Here is a 19701-nt window from a genome sequence, read left to right as displayed (position 1 = left end):
CCTTGCCCTGTTCATTGATTCCAGATTCTTCCTTTGCATTCAGAAAGCTCCTGTCTCCGCGACCTTATCCTTCGCCTCACTGTAGGGAGTGGGGCGGCCCCTGTCCCCAGGCTCCCGTCACAGACGGGGAGCATCTGCTGGCCCAGCCCGGGCGGAGACTGGGGGTGGCCAGGGCAGACTCCTGGGCGGGGTTGCCCGCCCCACTGCCCCTTAGCCTTCTGTCTTGGCTGGTAATTTTATCCCGTGAAGACTTTTTTTTTTCTCTTCTCTCTTGTTCTCTCTGTCTTCCTGACCCTGCTCCACTTGTGTTCATTGTATTACTCCTGTCGCCCTGATTAGTGCTGTCTGGCTCAGGGGGCACCCACCTGAGGCTGGGATTAAGGATCAAAGCGGGCCAAATGGGGCTGCCGGAGCTGCACCTTCCTTGCCTGTAAACACCACTTAGGTCTACGTCTTCGATCCATCTGCTGCTTGGCCGTGTCAGATTCGCTATCTCTTAATTAGACACTAAATGTCCATTGGGCACCCCACGAGCTAGGCAATCACCGCCGGGTACCCCTGCCCTCAGGAGAAGCCCCCCTCCCCCTCTGCACTGAGGGCCCCTGCTCAGAGAGTTGTCCCCTCCTGTTGGATACTCGGCAGCACCGGCCAGCTTCCAGCACCCGACAAAGCAGGAGGTTTCTCATTGTCAGGCCTTCCCTCAAGCTGGGACCTCTGCCTGGAATGTCCATCTTCTTTGAGATGGCAGCTCTCACTCTTGCTTTAAAGGCAGCCAATATTCTCAGCCTCTACAGTGCCTCAGGCTCACCTGAAGATATTCAAAACTCCTAGTGCACAGGCTGTACCCTGGATGGTCTCAATTCAGTTGGCCCAGCGTGGGGTCTGGGCATGGTCTTCCCACCGTGCTTCCCAGGTGTTTCAGATGGAGACACTGGACTAGGGATGACCCTCTCTCTATGGGCCAGACCAAGCTTCTCTGTGGGTCCCTGGCAGAGTCCCATCTATACTCAGGAAAATGTAAACAATCATCATAGCTGGTGTTGTGGATTGAGGCCAGAGCTCTCTGTAAATTTTGTCCCTTCTTCTCAACCACAGGTTCACACAGGTGGTTCCCCATTTGCAATGAGGAAACCGAGGCTCAGAGAGGTGGAGTGGGATGGCCATTGTCTATTCATGAGTGTGCCCCTCTCTAGACCATGTGATTCCTATGAGCAGGGATGGTGTTTTAAATTTCTTTTTATCCCTGTACTGGTTTGAATTGTGACCTCCAAAAGCTGTGTCTACACAGAACCTCAGAATGTGTCCTTACATGGAAGATCTTGGCAGATATAATTAAGGTAAGGATCTCAAGATGAGTTCGCCCTGGGTTAGAGGGGCCCTAAATCCAATGACAAGTCCTTGTTAGAAAAAAAGAAGAGGAAGCAGACACAGAAACACACAGAGGGAAAGACCATGCGAAGATGGATGGAGAAAGAGATTAGAGTGATGTGTCTAGAAGCCAAGGATTGCCAGCAGCCACCAGAAGCTAGGAGAGAGACGTGGGAGAGATTTTCCCTCAGAGCCTCCAGAATGAAATATTTCCTCTCAACACCCTGATTTTGGATGTTTGGTTTCCAGAAGGGTAAGGAAATACGTTTCTGTTATTTGAAGTGGCCCAATTGTGGTGACTGGTTATGGGAGCCCTAGAAAATGAATGCCATCCTGCAGCACCTAGCAGGGTGGTCCCCAAGAGGATGTCAGCAAAGCCCTTGATTGAAGAATCAATGCCCAGTGCAATTCTGCCAGCTCCAGACTCACTGTCCCCATCCTTCCAATGACGGAGTCGGGGGCACAGCTTAGGGGCCTGGAGGGACTTGCCCAAGAGGATGAAGAAGCAGAAGGAAAACTTCATCCTGAGTGTGGCTCTGAGACTCCAGGTCTGGAGGCCATTCCACCAGAGCACATCACGTCTCCCATGAAAATAAGAGGACAAGGTCAAGACAGAGGCCCTAATTCCTTGGCTTAATGCCACAAACAACTTTTCTTAGCTCGGGGCCTTGATAATGAAGGCCAGCCTTGATGGTGAAGAGACGATGTCGCCTCCTCTCTTCATGACATCAAGGGCTTCAGATTGCATCACTGGCATCTTAGGGTCTTGCTGATGTACCCAGTCCCAGCTACTGGGATGTGGGACAAGGTAGGGACAAGCTAGGTCCCCTGCTCTCCTTTCTACAAGATCAGCCTCATGGTGTCTGGTTCATATACTAAGATTTTCTACACACTATTATTTGGGGGAAAAAGATGGAAGGTTTGTATTCCATTGCTTACAATAAATTACCAAGATGCCTTCCAAGAAGACCTGGCATTCTATGATCTGGGAGCAGGGAGAAAGACACACTCAGAACATGCCTTGATTGTCCAGGCGCCCTCTGTGTGCTCTGCTTGTCATTCTCAGAGCAGATCAAAGGACAAACAGGGTTAGGACACCCCTAAGTAGAGAAGCTCTTACAATGGTGGCCCTTCACTCCATGCTGTGCTGGTCTATTTAATACCAGCTTCCAGGGGGAAAGTCTACTTACCAAAGAGGGAGAGGGTTGGGCTCTTCCATCTGTGTGCCAGCCCTACAGAGGAACCCCCTAGTCTCCATGGAAGCTTGGTCTGGAGGCAGGAAGGCACACTCCTTCTGGGTTCTTCCTTTTGGCCCTCTGTCCCTGACCCATCCTGGGGATGCATGGAGAGAGATGCATGGCTCCTACCTGAGCCAAGTGTGGCCAAGTTTGTTCCCAGGGATGTTTTATCCCTGCACTGTCTTGGAAGCTAGACCCAAATCAAGTCAAAGGAAACAGATATTTTGATTTCTTAATCCTTGGTTACGTACAGAGAAATTCTCAGATCACGCTTCTCTCCTAATAGGTCAGTGGCTTCTGGTCATGTCAACCAGTCCCCACATGTCCCCTGTGATATGCCAATGGTAACCCTTGCTTCAGAGTCTTCAGTGGGCTCTCCAACGCCAAGGATAACAGCACTACCCCGGCCAACCCCTCCTCGGCTTTCAGCAAATGCTGTGACTTCCCTCCCACTGCTGGTCTTTTCTCGAAGCATCATGTGGCCTCAGGGCCTTACTAGCACTGAACTCTCTGCTAGGAATATTGTCCGCACCCATTTTTCCTCCTTGGCCTCTCCTTGGTCTTCAGATCTTAGCTCAATTGTCACAGGCCCAAGAAAGCTGTCCGTGCTCCCCAGGTTGGGTCAGTTCCCTTGTTACAGACTCTGTTTCTGTCCTTCTTCTTACAATAGTGGGAATCCCAGGACTCATCCTGAGGTGGCTCAGTTGACTACTGACTGTCCTCCTCTCTGTAAGCCCAGAGGACAGGAGTCATGTCCGCTGTGTGCACCATGGGGTCCCAGATCCAGCCGTGAGCCCAGCACATCACGTGCTTTGGAAGGTTAGTGAGGGAGAGCAAGGAGGCCAGGGCTGCTCATCACAGAGGGGACGGGCTGGTCGACTCCTCCACACTTCTGCACAGATTATCTCACTGAGCCCTGGCATTATCCTGACTGGCAGGTATTGCCCTCCCCCTTCACATGGAGACTTACAAAATGTGGTCATTTTGCCAAGGCCACAGGTGAGAAAGCAGGGATGTGAGTGAGTGGTCAGGAAAAAAGAACCTCAGGAGGCCACTAAGTACCATCCTCAACTCATGGGACGGCTCTGAGTAAGGGGAGCAGCCCTGTGTCTTTCTGTGCACCTATGATGGTGGGCATTAGGATGGTGGCAGACACATAGGGCCTTGCACTTAGGAAGCCCCTGAGTTTGGTTTAATGATCTACTGACACCATCTTGAAATTCTTAATTTTTGAATGAGGGGCCCCATGTGTTCATTTTGCACTAGGATCTACTAATTATGTAGTCAGTCAGGATAAGAAAGGATGGCCACTTTGATCAGGGGTGGAGATTCAAGAAGAGGGAGAATTAAGATGAGTATTAGTGTGACTTGGTGGCAGATGGACTCAGGAGTTAAGGATGGGAAGGTGCATTTTTACCTCCAGTGTTGCAGGCCAGAAACCAGTTCAGAGAGACAAAGTGATACCCCAAAGCTCTCTCAATTAATGTCAAAACAGGACTCAGACTAATTTTTTAAAATCAATCTTCCTTAAAATGTGGTCTCCAAACCAGGTCACTACTAACAGTTAAGCCCAACTTAACTGACAACAGGATAAAACAGGGCTGTTCTGGGCATACCAGAGGGTGTGCATTTGACTTAAAGTCATAAAATGTTGTACACGTGTACATTATTATGGCTATTACAATGAAAATATAGTTAGAATGAGAAGAATTTATACATAGTAATTTTGTGACTAATAATATTCTGCCTTTCTATTGCTCATCCTGACTTTACAATTTTATTTATTTTTATCATCACTAGTTCATCAAAGGAAAGATTTCTGAAAGCAGTTCACAGGCATAGGAGACATAGAAAATGTCACAGTCATGCTAATCATCTGCATTTTCCTCTCTTCTGGTAAGCTACCGGCCCAGGATACCTAGGTGGGGGGTTCTTTACAATAATATAGATTACAGACCCACAATCACAATCTCCTCTTCTTTAGCAATCTTTACGACCACTGGTGATGGACAGGTTAGGTTTTGAGGCATTCGTGTCCATCATATTTAAGCTAAGAATTTAGAAAACTCTTCCTTTTGACCAGATTTGGTAACAGAAAAGAGTTGACGGTTTACCCCTTGAAGAATTTGCTCTCAAAAGCCGATTCTAGGGCTTCCCTGGTGGCGCACTGGTTGAGAGTCCGCCTGCCGATGCAGGGGACACGGTTCGTGCCCCAGTCCAGGAAGATCCCACATGCCGTAGAGTGGCTGGGCCCGTGAGCCATGGCCGCAGAGCCTGTGTGTCCGGAGCCTGTGCTCCGCAACGGGAGAGGCCACAGCAGTGAGAGGCCCGCGTACTGCAAAAAAAAAAAAAAAAAAAGCTGATTCCACTTGCCCAGGTGGGCTAGTAGTAACATAGTTATAGGATGCCCAATATGGGATGGTCAAGAGTCATGATTTGAGGCAGAGGAAATGGAAATTAGAATTAGGGAAAGGGTTTTTCATAGGCTTTTTATAGAGAAGTGGTGATGCCTGGAGAGAGATAAAATCAAAGACTGTTATTTCTGAGTCTTTTTTAATTATAAAGTTTATTTAGCATATAGCAAAGGATGGCAAATAATATAAAGAACAGCATTGTCCCCAACCATCTGTACATTCATCTATTGATTCATAGTAGCCTCTATTTCTCGACTTGTAAATAAATTCATCATTATCCATACAGTTAAGGCCTCTTGTTCACTCCTTTCCCAAACATATCTTCCCCTTCTCTTCTTAAAGTCAACCAGTTACCATATTACATTCATTCTGTACCCTTCTCATATGAATTGTACATTTTTCCTTTCATTCATAATCACAGTATATACTATTTTGCTTCGTATTCAATTTTATATCGTTTGCCTCATATAATACACAACATCCAGAAAATCCTCTCTTTTTTTCCCCGAAACACAGCAATTTTGAGATTTTTATCCTGTTGTCACATCTATCTCCACTTCATTTATTGTAACTGCTGTATGGTGTTTGAACAGAATTTTAATAGACTCTCCTGTTGATAGATATTTAGATTGTTTCTCTTTTATTTTGTTAAAAATAAAGCCATTGAAAATTCTTGCACATGTTTCCCTCATATGGTGAGAGTTGCTATAGAGTATGTAGCTAGAAATGGAATTGCTGAGCTATAGAACATAAATATCTTCAACCTAACTAAATATTGACATTTATTTTTCAAAGTATGTGTACCAATTTATATTCCCCCAGCTGTGTCTAAGAGGTCCCACTTATAGATTCTTGTCAATTCTGAGTATTATCAATCTGTTTTTAAAAATTGGCATTCTCACCGCATTTTGTCCCCCCAATTTATAGTGATGATGTACATCTTTTGATGTCTTCAACACCCCAGATTTCCTCCTTGCTGAATTGCTTATTCATATCTTTGCCAAGTTTTTCTCTATGATTACTTCTATTTTTCTTATTGTTTTAGAGGTATTCTTGTTCTGAATATTGATGCCTTCTTGGTTATATTTATTGCTCTTCATTTTCAATTTTTTATGGTGTCATTAGTAAATTTAGTAAAATTTAGTTATGTCTTTACATTTTGATTTGAGATTTATGTGTCCTGTATTTAAAAGAAAATGAAATGAAAACCCCTTGCTTAAGACCATAAAGATGTTGTCTCTCATTGTCTTCTGAGGTTTTGCTTTTACAGTTAGGTCTTTCACACATTTAGAAAGCACTTTTGTGAATGGTCTTAAGTAGAACTCTCATTTTCTCTTATTCTCAAAGCGAAGCCTATTATCTTGGGCCATTCATCAAAGAGACCATTATTTCCGATCTGTGGCAGGAACTAATATGCTATTCATCAAACTTGGTTTCTCTTCCTCCTTCTAGCAAGCTGGACTTCTTTACCCCAGTCACCACTCTTGAAGTTTGATGGCTCAGTAGGACTGAGTTCTAGCCAATAGACTATGGATGGGCATGATGTGCACACTTCCAAGCCAGACTCACAAAAAGACTCCTGCAAGTGGTACTCCATGTTTGTTTCTTTGCTAGCTTGTGTAGCTTGATTGAGGTGGACAGGGACACCATAAGTGGAAGATGCGGGCATCACAAGATTGAAAATACAGGTCCTTGAATTACAGCTTTTAGAAGAGGCACCTGCCAATCAGGGCTTCTCATGAAGTTAGAAATGAATTTCTATTGTATGAAAATATTGTAAGATTTATCTGGTAGGGCAGCTGGCTTTTTCTGAAATAAAACACTTGCTAATCTTTATTGCCACCTATACTATATATCAAGTTTCCGTATATACATGGGTCAGGTTCCAGATTTTCTGTTCTGTTCCATTGGTCTTTATTTACTCCCTGTGCCCGTTAACACCCTCTCATTGTTAGGATAACTTTATAGTAAATACTCACATCTGAGAGGTTAAGTTCCACCACATAGATCTTGCCCTTTGCACTATCATGCAGTAACTGCTGCTGCAGCTGCTGGCCTGGCAGGTGGGCACCACCAGGAAGCATGGGTCACCAAGCGTCCCTCTTATGAGGACTTATACACTCAGAATATTGTCATTAACGTGGATGACCAAGAAGATCTTCATCAGGCCTCACTGGAGGGGAAATCTGCCAAAGAGAGACCTATTTGGTTAAGAGAGAGCACTGTTCAAGGAGCATATAATTCTGAAGAGATGAAGGAAGGTAAGAGTAGAAAAAGTAAGATGAATATGTCTTGGGTACGGTAGAAAATGAACTTGACTTAGGAAATTTTAGAATGAGTTGTCAAGCTCTGTAAAATTCCCATTGAGATTTTGATCAAAATAGAATTGAATTCATAGGTTGAACTGGGTAGACTTGACATCTTAACCTCATTGCCTCATTGCAACATGAACATGGTACGCACACATACATGCACACACATGTAGTCATAGTTAAGATTGTGAAAGTAATAGTTCCTATAGAACTGCAAAATTTTAGTTAGATTTATTATATGATGCTTTACATTTTGTGTTGCTATTATAAATGGTATTAGAAACTTTTGTAATCATGCCTCTTTATAGAAATATAATTCATTGAATAAATCAGACATGTATCCAGCCGACTTGCTAAAATCCTCTTATTAATTTTGTTAATAATGCTGATTTAGTCTCTTCCCTTACAATCCTTGTGCTTTCATTGATTTGTCTTACTTTCTGTTCTAGTTAGTCCAACACAGTGCTGCCCTGAGCAGTGACATGGGAGCCACTAGTCTTTTATTAACTCCTAATGGAATACAAATGTGTTACTAGTGAGTATGCTCTTGGTCTTTGAAAGTTAACAGAATTAATTTCTAGTTTGCTAAGGGTTTTTTAATTTAATTTAATTTTTTAAATTAATTAATTTATTTTTAACATCTTTATTAGAGTATAATTTCTTTACAATGGTGTGTTAGTTTCTGCTTTATGGGAGGGTGGGAGGGAGATGCAAGAGGGAGGATATATGGGAATATAAGTATATGTATAGCTGATTCACTTTGCTAAGAGTTTTTTTTAATTATATTTTTTGAATTTCATCAGTAACTGCATCATTGTCAACATAGTTTTACTCCTTTATTCTGTTAATATGGTAAACTATATTGATTTGTCTTTTAATTTAAAATTACCCTTATGTTTCTGGGTTAATCACAAATTGATTATTTTACACATTGCTTAATTCATTTTGTAGTATTTTATTTCAGATTATTTCACTTATATTCAGAAATTATATTTATTCACAAGTGAAATTGCCTTAGTTTTCTTTTCTCATAGTGTCTGTCTCTAGTTTTGGTGACAAGGTTATTCCAGACTCATAAAGTAAAGTTTGGAACATTCTCTCACTTTTTCTCTTCTGTTGATCAAATAGGAGAAAGAAAAAATTAAATCTTCCCTCACATGATCTTCCATGTAAAATACAGTTCCTTTTCTTCTTTTAGGTAATCATTAATTGGCCATTCAATTACTTTATTTCTATTTGGGTTGTCTATGTTCATAAAGCATGTTTTACAAATTTAATATTTCCAACTATTTTCCCATTTGTATGTTTTTCAAATTTATAACATTAAGTTATTCTTAGTTTCCTCTTATAATGTCTATCTCTTCTCTACCTGTGGTTGTGTTCCTTTATATTACAAATTCTTTTTTTTTTTTAGCTTTTCTCTCTTTGTTTGATCTATGTCCCCAGATATAACTATATTATTTGTAAAGAGTTTGGTTTTGATTGTGTTAATTTTTCTCTATTGTTTGTTTAATTTTATTAATTTATTTCTTCTCCTACTTTTTGTTACCATTTTTCTTTTTTTCAAGGTTTGCTTTTATGTTTTTTAAAAAACTTCTTCATTTTTACCCTTAAGTCACTCATTTTGTTTTTCTTTTATCTAATAAAGGTGATTAAGGCTATTAATTTTCCCTTTAAATCTAGATTTAGCTGCACCTCACAAATTTTGATTATAGTATGTTCATTATAATTTCATCCTAATTATTTTCAAGTTGTTACTATGATTTATCCTTTGATGTTTAAGTTATTTTTAAGTGTGCTTTGCATTTACAAATGCATGTGTACTATTCAGGTTCTCATCAGGAAAACAGAACAACGTTATAAAATTCAAGAGGGGATTTAAGTAATTACACAAGTATTGAAAACTGAAAGAGCACAAAGCAAAAGCTGAGATAGCTCTGCAATAAAAACTATAGGAGTAGTTGCCACCTCAAGGCTCAGAATAAAAATAGAAAGAGCTGGTGTTCAGATTTCTGTGGATTGACTGGTGTTCTGTTGTGCTGGTGTCCTAGAGCAGGCACTGGGGATTGTTTCTGGGAGTGCTGAAAATACCTTGAGGCTGGGAAAAACTACTTTAGGGATGAGGTTGACAGGAACAGGAAAACAGAGAGGAAGTTCCATCTTCCTCCCTCCCACCTTCCAACCTCCCTCTATTGGCCAAAGCTTACCAGCAGCCAAGTGACCAGAGAGTTCAGGATATGGGGTTTGTAAGGTCCCAGCCACAGCATTTCAGAGCAGAGCTTAGTAGCCATTTTTTGAGCTGAAAGTCAATAAATAATTAGCCAAAAAAAAATGTTTTTTAAGTATTTTAGTTATGGATATCTTAGATATCCATAATGCTAGTGCTTTTTTTGGTTTATCTTAGTTCACTGAAAAGAATTTTCATGGGGGAAGTTCAAACTAAGGCTGATCAATACTATCCAGGTGGGAATAGATAAGATCCAGCATCTGCCATGTGCTGATCTAGAGCTGCCCTGTGCAGTAGAAATAGAATGCAAACCACATAAACAATTCAAAATTGCCTAGTATCCACATTAAAATGAATAAAATAAAACCTGTGAAATTAATTTTAGTGATATATATTTTTTACTCAAGTCAGTACATCCAAAATGTGAACTTTTCAACTTGTAAATAACATACAAGTTATCAACAAGATATTTTTTTTAATTTTTTTAGCTCTGAGTCTTTGAAATTCAGCATGTATTTTATACTTTCAGGTGCTAATTTTTTATCAAAAATACCTTATCTGTATTTAGATTTAATAAAATTTAGTTGGGAAAGTTGATTTCCATATCCAAGTTGTTTCAAGCATAAAGTTTTCCATTAACTAAATAAAGTATGTTTTTAAATAAAAATTAAAATTAATTGCAATCAAATAAAATTAAAAATACATGTCCTCAATCCAAGTAGCTGCATTTCAAATTCTCAATAGCCACATGTTGATGATGGCTGCCATATTGGTGAGTACAGGTCTAGAAGATATAGTTAGGACAGGTTGAGATACACATATTTCAGAAACTCTTCAGTTGGGGCAAGATATCTTCCTCCTTGTCTTTTGGGACTAAATACAAACACAATTTCCTGAATGAAAACCACAAAGACACACTTAATGAACTTTTAACCTATGACTATAGATCTGAGGGATAATATTATCAACCCATCTATCTGTCCATCCATCCATCCATCCATCCATCCATTCATTCATTTTTTCTTCCTAGAGAAGTTCTCTGAGCACCTACCTACTAATATATACTATACATGGTGGTAGGCTCAAGGGGCAAAGATGAATTAAAATAACATAGTCTGTATAGTCCAGTAGGTATAACAATCTAAATAAACTAGGTTTTGCAATTGGGGCAGTACTATAACACAAGTGTAAACAAAGTATATACGGATGGTGGTTCAGCTTACCATTTTTTGACTTAACAGTGGAATGAAAGTGATATGCATTCAGTAGGAATTGTACTTTGAATTTTGAATTTTGATACTTTCCTGGGCTAGCAGTATGTGGTAGGATGACTCTCTCCTGGTGCTGGGCAGTAACAGCATGTCACAGCTCCCAGTCAGCCACACAATCACAAAGGTAAACAACCCGTACTCTTACACCCATTCTGTACCCATACAATCATTGTTTTTCATTTTTAGTACAATATTCAACAAATTACATAAGATATTCAATACGTTCCAAGTACGTTGAAGGAGGGTTAGTCTAAGTTATGATGATGTTCGATAAATTAGATGTATTAAATGCATTTTCACCTGTGATCTTTCCAACTTACAATGGGTATCAGGAAGTAACCCCATCGTAAGCTGAGGAAGACCTGTAGCGAGAATAAGCACAGGTAAGAGGAAGAAATATTTCTTAGAGAGGGAACAGTAAGTATAAACTCAGGGTAAAACACTAGGATAAGCTTAGGTAATTAGGAGTGGTGTAAGTGAAGTTGTGGGTGTGTAGAGGAGAGAGGAGGTGGAACCAGAATCATGAACCGGAGCCCGAGCCCCGATGTCCTGGACAAGGTGTCTGAGTCTCTTCTCATGAGTGGGATGGAGTTGCTGCAGATGGTTAAGTGAGAGATGGCAAGATCAGACATGTGTTGCGGAAAGATCATTCTCCAGGGTAGTGACGGAAAGCAGAAATAACAAGCAGCTGATTACTCACATTAGATGTTCCATTCTCTCTGTGTGAGATGTGCTCTGTTATATGCTTTCTCTGATCTCTTCTTTGAGTATTTCAATTAATAACTGATTTCCAATGTCTTGGATACATTTATCTTTTTTTTAATGGAAATATAGTTGATTTACAATATCTTGTTAATTTCAGGTGTACAGCAAAGTGATTCAGTTATGTGTGTGTGTGTGTGTGTGTGTGTGTGTGTGTGTGTGTGTGTATCCTTTTTCAGGTTCTTTTCCCTTATAGGTTATTATGAAATACTGAGTATACTTCCCTGTGCTATACAGTAGGTCCTTGTTGGTTACCTTATTTTATATATAGCAGCGTGTATCTGTTAATCCCAAACTCCTAATTTATCCCTCCTTCCCCTATCCCCTTTGGTAATCATAAATTTGTTTTCTATATCTGGGATACAGCTATCTTAAAATAAACGGTCCCTTTGTATATTCTTTGAAAAAACAGCTTACTTAAATTTACTATTGAGAACCACTGCCTTCAGTGATCAGTGAATGGGTTAAAAATTACTCACGGGTAGAAGCCATGGACTAAAACTAAAAAGCACATAGTACTGTTTCTTTTTATACTACCACAGATATTTTACGTTCTACAAGTTCCATCATTTTCCATAATCATCAAATCTGCCTTCAAAATTCCAGAAAACATTTTTGGAGCACCTGCAATGTGCCTCTCAGAGGCTCCTGAGAGCTGTGCATCCCAGTTGCCTGCAGTGATAATCTGATCACTAACACACTTTTTACTGGAGCTCTTCTTTTCTTGCCTCCTGGTCTCACACCCACAGGGTATTTCCTGGGTCATTTCCCAAGTAAATACTTGTACCTAATCCATGTCTCAAAGAGTGCTTTGATAAGAACCGAACTTTGACAGCTAACACACCAAGGCACAGTGTAGTGGGTGCACAGCCTGGCACAAACTCCAGACCTGGGGAAGTCTTCTGGTGGTTGTCACACGACTGCCCTTCGTACTCCGCTCTCTCTGCTTGTGTGGCTTCTGAGCCTATACATGTGAGAACCTTCCAAGAGTTTATCTGGAAAACTTCTTAATGAGTAAATGTGGAGAGACTTTGGGTGGAGTTTTACATACCATTTATTTTGCTTCAGGAGTTGAAACGTGCATTTAGCTGCACCACTCTGCATTTCCCATAGCCCACAGAAAGAAGTCATGGTATTAACACAACATTTCATTTTGAATTTACTCCATACAGAGTGAAGAAACACATTAGACAAAGAGATATTTCTGATGAAATATGTCTGCCATGGCTTAAAGGCCAAGAGTATCTCAACTCTACTCACATGATAAAAGCAGGAGGAACTCATCTTACTTTATTTAGAAGGAAAGCAAAAAAAGAAGAAAGAAGGAAGAAAATAAGAAAAAAAGTCTGAATTTAAATCTTGGAGGTCACACATATTTACTTTGAATGGATATTTAGACTAAATGCTAAGTTCTCTTCTATAACTAAGCTGTTTAACAAATTGAGTTCCTTTCTTAATTTCCATTAAAATATCAAATCACAGGGTACTCAGGCCTTTGTGTCTCCAAAAAGAGTTGTGCAAACTCCAGAAAGCTGAGGATCCAAGGAAGAGTCCCCTCCTCTTCACATAGGCCAACCATTCTGCTTAAGGATAAGAACTCAGTGAATTGAGATCACAAGTATAATAACTGAACACTGTATAATCCCATGTCTTCTACCATGGAGACATTCCTGTAACAGACGCTCCACAATATTAGTGATGGTCTAGGGCATGTGTAAACTCTCATCTGAGAGCTCCTTGGAGGCACAGAACCAATCACAATCACTGTTGTATTTCAGCACTGTTTTTTCTTTTTAATTGAACTATAGTTGATTTACAATGTTGTGTTAGTTTCAGGTGTGCAACAAAGTGATATTTATATCCAGTTATATATGTATATAACTGAATGTGTGTATATATGTATATATATATATATATATATCTCAGATTATTGTCCATTATAGGTTATTACAAGATATTGAATATTATTCCTGTGTTATACAGTAGATCCTGGTTTCTTATTTATTTTATATAAAGTAGTGTGTATCTGTTAATTCCAGACTCCTAATGTATCCCCCCCTTTCCCTTTTGGTAACCATAAGTTTGTTTTCTATGTCTGTGAGTGTGTTTCTGTTTTGTAAATAGATTCATTTGTATTATTTTTTAGATGCCACGTGTAAGTGATATATAATATTTGTTTTTCTCCGTCTGACTTACTTCACTTAGTATGATAATCTCTAGGTCCATCCATGTTGCTTCAAATGGCAATATTTCATTCTTTTTTATGGTTGAGTAATATTCCATTTGTGTGTGTGTGTGTGTGTGTGTGTGTGTGTGTATACACATATACACACACACATATATATATTTATCCTATCTTCTTTATCTGTTCATCTGTCAATGGACATCTGGCAATTCATCTGTCAATGTCATTTTCATGCCCTGTTATTGTAAATAGTCAGCATGGTGCTTTGAACATAGGAAGGGATATATGGGATACATACTGATGAGGCTGGACTTAAAACTCCACAATGAGTTAAACCAGAAATGTTCTAACATGGAAATCAATTGCTGTTTTCTGATTTATAATTCAACATACGTAACTGAACTCCTTCTGTCTGTACATGGTCACTGAAAGGGGGAAACAATACTGAGGAGAATCTGTATATTCTAACTCATTGGTGCCAGATCAATTTTCCTAAATGGTGTCTATAAGACATCTCATTGTCATAAAGCCTTAAAGGACTCCCCTGATTAAAAGTTTACTCTTCAGCCTGGTTTCCAAGAAGGCTGTATAAGAAGGTCCCAGCTGACTTTTCCACATTCATCTCCTTGTAAGCTGTGGTCAGACTGATTTTTTTACTGTTTGCTGAACACACTGCTTGTTTTTTTTTCTGGCTGAAGTAACCGAAGCAAGCTTAAACTTGCCCAAGCAAAACATAGGAATTTATTGGAGAGGACTCTATGGGATCCATAGAAATGCTGAGCAACCAGGACTCAAAAGAGGAGACTCAGGGCAGCCAACCTGAGCGTGTGTTGAAGACCACCTTCCATCTAGCTCTCTGCCATCACTGGGACTCAGGTTCTACCTCTCAGTATCTGGAAATCTCAGGTCTTATGAACAGAAACTTGACAGAGAGAATCTAACTGGCCCAGCTTGAGTCATGGGGCTACTTTGGTCCAGTCATCTATGACCATGGATAAGAAATCATGAAATTCAAATATGGTTCCTAAGGTCCTGTCCCTATGCATCTGGGGCAGATAATTGGGAGGACCAAACAAGCAAAGAACCCCTAAAAGGTGTTTTCTCAGTTGTGTTCGTATACTTTACCTTTCCCCTGCATACCTTTTATGTTCCTCGGCAAAATCATTGCTATCCTTTTAGGCTGACCTCAGAAGAAGACTTACCAGATTCTCCAAACCAGACAACCCCCCCCTCCTCTAAATTCTTATTTTTTCTCATATAATTTTTATTGAGATATAATTCACATACCATAAAATTCACCCTTTTAAATTATACAAGTCAATAGTTTTAATATATTCATAAGAGTTATGCAACCATCACCACCATCTGATTCCAGAACATTTTCATCACCCCAGAAATTAACGCCATACCCACTGACAGTCGCTCCTATCCTCTCAGTCCCTGGCAACCACAAATCTACTTTCTTTCTTTCACTTAGCATGATGTTTTTAAGTTTCACCCTTGCTGTAGCATGTACTAGAACTTCATCTTTTTCTAGCCAAATTATATCCCATGATACAGATATTGCATTTATCCACATTGTGTTTATCCAGTCATCAGCTGATGAACATTTGTGTTGTTTCCATGTTTTGACTACTATGAATAATGTTATTATGAACATTCATGAACAAGTTTTTGTGTGGACATATATTTTCTATTCTCTTGGGTATGTCTTAGAATGGAATTATTTGGTCATACGGTAACTCTATGTTAAATTCTCACCAGTAGTGAGTACAGGATTCAATCTCCCCTTATCCTTATCAACATTTGTTATTTTCTGTGTATGTGTGTGTGTGTATATATATACACACATACATATATATGTAATTTAGTTATTTATTATAGCCATCCTAGTGAGTGTGAAGTGTTATCTCATAGTTTTGCTTTGGATTTCCCTAATAGCTAATGATGTTGAGCAACATTCCATATACTTTAATTGTTTTCATAATCTGTTATGTGGGCACTTGTCTTATTTTTACACTTCCTGGACTAACAATAGTTCCTGTTTTTTGGCAGCTGAATCTTAATTCCCTTTGTATAGTCTGCAGCTCTAAGCACAGTGCCTGACACCTAGAAAGTTCTTGATAACTTCGAAAGAATTTGATGAAATAAGACTTGTCTTCATCATCTAATGTTTCTGTAAGAACCAAATTCATTGAGGTGTTTCTACAAGTAGAACCACACTGAAGTTGTCTTTTGTTGCAATATTAATAACTCAATTTTACTATGCACCTAGTAGATGCTTTAACATCTTTATCACTAATTTTCAGAGAAACCTTCTGTGGTAGGTATTGTTATCTTCTTTTTGCATAATTGGGAGACTGAGACATAGAGACAGTGACATGCATCAAGCATTCCATCAGTTCTGCTACATCTTCCAACCCCTTTGTAGTTAGACCTGTGGACTGTGAGCAAAAGTGACTTGCATCATATCCAGGCCCAGGCAGGGAGGAAATGGCATGCAATTTTTCATTTCTTTCCTCTTTTATGGCAACTAGGGAAGCCATGCCTTCTGACAGTGTGGCTCCAAACGGGAGAGCCCCTTGTGAGCCTGTTTCCTCAGTGATGATGTGGGGCATACCCCCAATAGACATATTGTATGACAAGCAACAAATCTATTAAGCCTCCTGGATTTTGGACTTATTTGTTACTGAAGAATAGCCTAGCTTATCTTTACTAATAGCGTAGACACTAATTTGTCAGCCTAAAGCCACTCAGGATGTGAAAGAACCTAGAATCAAACCATTGACTGTTTGCCTCCAAAATCCTCTGCAATTCCACTCTAAAAACTTCAGGAATTACCTTTATGTAGCACAATTTACGATGGCATTCGGTATCCACTTCCTCTAGCTGACATTCACAGTTGAGTTAACCTGAATCTGATTGGGGGTATCTCATGTTCTCATCACCCACCTAAACTTTCAGTCTCTCCATAATTAATTGCAGAATTTAAGCAGGTAGGCTTTAAGGAGCAGTAAACAAATCATACATCTCAGGAGGTTAAGTTAATTCCACTGGTCTCATTCAGGAGTAGAAAGGTCAAGGCAAAATTCTAATCCTCTCTCCCCATAATCCCATATCTCTTCCTTGAAAAATAAAAGTCTTTCTCTCAGCAGAAAGTTGGTGTTACATCTTTAAGGACTGCCTTGTTCTACTGGAAAACTAAAGCCTTTCTTTCCAACCTCTCAGACCAATATTGCAATTTACAATTATTTTCACATCAAAAAGAGTAAAATATGTAGGACAAGGCAGTTCTCTAGAAAGAAGCTATGACCGTGCACATGTTTAACATATAGACTAGAATAAAATGAAATAAAGTCAAAGGAAATTCTGGGAATACATGAAGAGAGCCCCATGTTTTATTTTCCTTGACTGCATTGTATTTCATATCCAGACTCTGCCTCTGGTCCATGATGTATTCTTGTGGACATTTATTTATGAATTTTTTTTGTCTCTAATGAACAACTCTGTAAACATAGCTTTTAGTTTAAAAAAAAATAGTTTCAAAGAGGGCATCTTGCTGTATCACACCCTGTAAGATTCCCAAACTTGCACAAAATCAATTGTTTGTGACTCATAAGCAAGTGAAATAACATTGCTTGTATGAAATTAAATTCAGTACAAGTTAGGTGAAACTGGAGTTCTAGATGCAGCAACATGAATCCATCAGACTTCAGTGTTCCAAACTCAACTTGCCAAATACATACTTTGGCTTCAAGGCAAACCTAGATAGACGCTGGACGAGACACAGTCCTTACAGGTAGGTACTCAATGCTACATTTCTTTAATTTGCATATTGATTCCAGAAAATGACAAGCTGAATAAGAATCACGTTATGGGCTAAGAATAAAAAAAAAATATTTCATCAGTTGTCCTCTGACTCTCAACAGGGTAGATTTATCTTCAAATTCATCTTTGTTGCTTTAAATATCTAATTTGAGTGTTCAGCCTCTGAAATCAATTTCAGACGTCTCTGGGGAGCTGGGACAAATAGCTCGCTGGCACTGTATTAAGTTTGAGCTGGGGTGGGGAAAGACTTCGCCTTTCACACACTATCAGTAAGATGAAAATGACAGCAAAAAGAGAAAGAGACAGAAACTTGACCGTTTGGGGGAACATTAGCATCTTTTAACTATTAATGTTATTTAGCAATCATCATTCACAGAACAAGGCAACCTGACTTTGACTTTATGTTTGACAAAATGCATTGATTGGAATGAGGATAGCAATGGAATTAGCCTGAAGCAGGTTGGAACACCCTGGAACTGAGAGATTGGATCCCCACACCCCTTCAGTTGAACCTTATGTTAATTGACTGAAGACTAGACACACATAGGCTCCAGGAACCAGAAAATCCCAGGTGAAGAGAGCTGAGAAGGATCCCTCCTATGCCAGCACTTCATTGGGCTCATAAAAAAATCAGTCCTATTGCTCCTGGGGAAAGTGGCAAAGAGATGCCGTCCCTGGTACTGGGATCTATTAACTCTCTTGGAAGAAGAGTGTTTCCCCATCACTGTCAGCAGGGATAATTTGCACAAACAGAACACAGAGTTTGCTATTACAGAGCCCAAACTTGGGCAAAATGAAAAATACAGCTTTCCATCCCAGGAACACGTAGCCAGAGGGAAAGTTTCTTATTTTGCAAACGGGGATGCTTTACTCATGAGAGACTTTGGTCCAGGACAAAAGGGGGAAAAATAAAAAATAAAACTACTGTTTTAATAAAACTGCTTCAATGGAAAGGGGTGGAAAAAGTCTGAGTCCAGAGCTTAAGAAGGCTAGATTTGAAAACTCTCCCTTCCATTTCAGAGCCTGTAGCCATCGTAGGTGGTATCTCCCAGGTGGTATAAGCATCGGGTAAAATATGGCTTAATATCTTTATCACCTACCAAGTCTTAGTACAGTGTAATTAGGGGTTAGTTTTTGTGGTGGCCTGAAAGATTTCTGGTCCCTCAGAATAAGTCCATGTCCTAATCTCTGGAACCAGTAAATATGTTACTTTATATGACAAAAAAGGGGGGGGTCTTTGCAGATGTGATTCAACTAAGGATCTTGAGATGGGAAGATTATTCTGGATTACCTGAAAAGGACTCAAATGCAACCAAAGTGTCCTTATAAGAAGGAGGCAGAAGGAGATTTAACTACACACAGAGGAGAAGGCAGTGTGAAGACAGAGCAGAAGGAGATTTGAAGATGCTGGTCTTGAAGGTTGGAGTGATGTGACCACAAGCCAAGTAAAACTGGCAGCCACGAGAAGCTGGAAGAGGCAAGGAAGGGATTGTTCCCAGAGCTTCCAGAAGGAGCATTTCAGCTCAGTGCTACTGATTTCAGACCTCTGACTTCCAAAACTGTGAGAGAATCACTTTCTGTTGTTTTGAGTCAGCAAGTCTGTGGTCATTTGTTACAGCAGCCACAGAAAACTAATACATTTATATATCAGTATATTCTAATACTATAAATGAGATTTTTTAAATGATATCACTAATCACTTTTCAGGTAGAGTCTTCCAATTAATCAGAGTTTCTAGGAAAATCATGGTAGCAAAAGATCTGGGTTCACATCCCACCTCCCTTTGCACAATCTCTACCACCTAGGAACCATCTCTTTATTGCTCTCATTTCCTGTCTTTGAATCTGCAAATTGGGTACAATAATACCTATCTTATCTTCCTCAAAATAATCTTACAAAAAGAGGGTTGAACTCCACTGGGAAGTTCTCCTTGAGGATGTGACATGTTGTCATCTATAAAATTCAGGCTATCAGGTAAAGGGCAAGTGTTCCTGCATCTGAAATGTATTCTCTTGATTTCTCTATTTCTGCAGGATGCTTAGCCACACCTTTATGGTACATAAATCTCATGACTGATATTTGGTTATTTATGTATT

Source organism: Lipotes vexillifer, unplaced genomic scaffold, assembly GCF_000442215.2.
Source record: "Lipotes vexillifer unplaced genomic scaffold, Lipotes_vexillifer_v1.1 scaffold262, whole genome shotgun sequence".
NCBI classification, from domain to species: Eukaryota; Metazoa; Chordata; class Mammalia; order Artiodactyla; family Lipotidae; genus Lipotes; species Lipotes vexillifer.
This window is presented reverse-complemented; position numbering follows the sequence as displayed.